The sequence below is a fragment of the Octodon degus genome, unplaced genomic scaffold (genome assembly GCF_000260255.1).
Source record: "Octodon degus isolate 3935 unplaced genomic scaffold, OctDeg1.0 scaffold00044, whole genome shotgun sequence".
NCBI lineage: Eukaryota > Metazoa > Chordata > Mammalia > Rodentia > Octodontidae > Octodon > Octodon degus.
The window spans coordinates 13,053,932-13,055,731 of record NW_004524620.1 but is presented as its reverse complement, the minus strand read 5'-3'; the positions used below and the strand labels follow the sequence as shown (position 1 = coordinate 13,055,731).

Genomic DNA, 1,800 nt, shown 5'->3' with positions numbered 1-1,800 from the left:
CCTAGAGCTGGGATTGCACTTGGACTCCGTTGAGGCTCTGCGTGCGACTTGACATGCCTGGGGGTGGGGCTGGAGTGGTGTGCGGGGCCGGGGATCGAACCCTGGGTCCTACGCTTAGTCCGCTGAGCTATACCGCCAGCCCTTTGACGTTAAGTTTTTAATGTGGATATAATTTTCATTTCTCCTGGGTAAATACCTGAGTGGCATTGCTAGGTCATTTGGTAAATACATGCCAAACTTTTAAGGAAAATTTCCTTAAATTGGCTGTGTCATTTTACACTCCTACAAGCAATCAATGACTCTACTGCCCAGGTGCTCAGCAACAAGGTTGTGTTATAGTCATTTTAATGCATATGAAGTAGAGTCTCATTGTGGTTCCAACTGGCATGTTCTTAGTGATTATTATTACTATATATATATATTTTTTCTGTTTTAGGGAAGGGCTACAGGTGTTCAGGGTCTCACTACTAGATTGGACTTATAGTGATTCGCCTGTTTACAGCCTCCCAAGTGCTGGGATTGCAGGCGTGCTGCACCACCATGCCAGTCTCAATCGCCTTCTCAGTGTGCCCCGGGGCAGGCCGGCACTGCAGGCCTGGGGATTGAAACAATGGCCCCTGTGCCTGCTTGCAGGCGCTTTATTTGCTGAGCTAGTTGGCCAGCCCTCCTAGTGATCATTGATGCTGTACTTTGTTTTGGGAGCCTTGAATGCCACACTCAGAGTGAATGATTTTCTGTGAGGACTCATGAGCCTCAACATTAAATTGTACTGTTATGATTTGTTATGGCTAAAGGACTCCTCAAAATCAGCAAAGGGAAAAACATGTGCACAGCGCAAAGTCTGGGGGAAACTACGCAATAGCTTTGGAGAGCTCTCAGTGGAATCACGTGCATGCGCTTAATTCCTCCAAGAGATGAAGTGCAAAGTGCTGCCTGCTATGAAGTCTCATCGGGGACGCGGTTCCCAAGGTTTTGGTTGTGGGCCAGCTACAGTGACACACTTAACCTACATAGACCTGCAGCTCCCAGAAGGAAAGCAGGTGTGCGGCAAAAACAATAGTGTGCAAGCATTTGAGGCGCAGCGATGCGGGCAATGCTGAGGGTGCTCACCAGTACGCAGCTCAGGGCCAACCTTGCAGACAGAACTTTCTAACAGTGGCTTTACACTTGCTGTGCTGTTTTCTGCAATATAACTTTGATGAGCTTCTTGGGCATTCATGTAGTTTTCTTTGGTATGTGTTAAGATCTTTTGTACATTTTAAATTGGGTTATGAATTTTAGGAATATATATCTATATATCTATATATATCTTTGGATACAAGTACTTTGGGATGCAAGTCTTATCAGATAAATGATAGTTTAGTATCAGTTTTTTTTTTTTTTTTGTTATGTGCTTGTTTTAACATGGGGGATTGAACCCAAGGACTTCACATTGACTTATGTCACCAGCCATTTAAAATTTTTCTTTTAGGGCTGTGGAGATAGCTCAGCAGCATAAGTGCCTGTCTGGCAAGTTCAAGGTCCTGAATTCAATCCCTGGTTCCAAAAAAGTAAAAAAATAAATAAATAAATTTAATTTTATTGAGAAACAACAATGAGACAGTTTCAAAACAGGTTAGTAGGAAAGTTACAATAATTCATACATTGCATATTGTTGTCTTCATAGTACTTATTCATAGTACAAGATGCAGACATGATATCCTGTCCAAACACTATTAGTACAAATCTTTCTTTTCATTGAATTAAGAGAAAGTAGCTGTATATCTATCCTAACTATTTTGAATAGACAGAAACAAAATG

At 42.2% G+C, this 1,800-nt stretch overlaps 1 pseudogene; it reads right to left on the bottom strand.

Annotated features, from left to right (window-relative positions):
• The window catches only part of LOC101579280, a 16,026-nt pseudogene that overhangs the window by 1,891 nt on the left and 12,335 nt on the right, over positions 1–1,800 (bottom strand).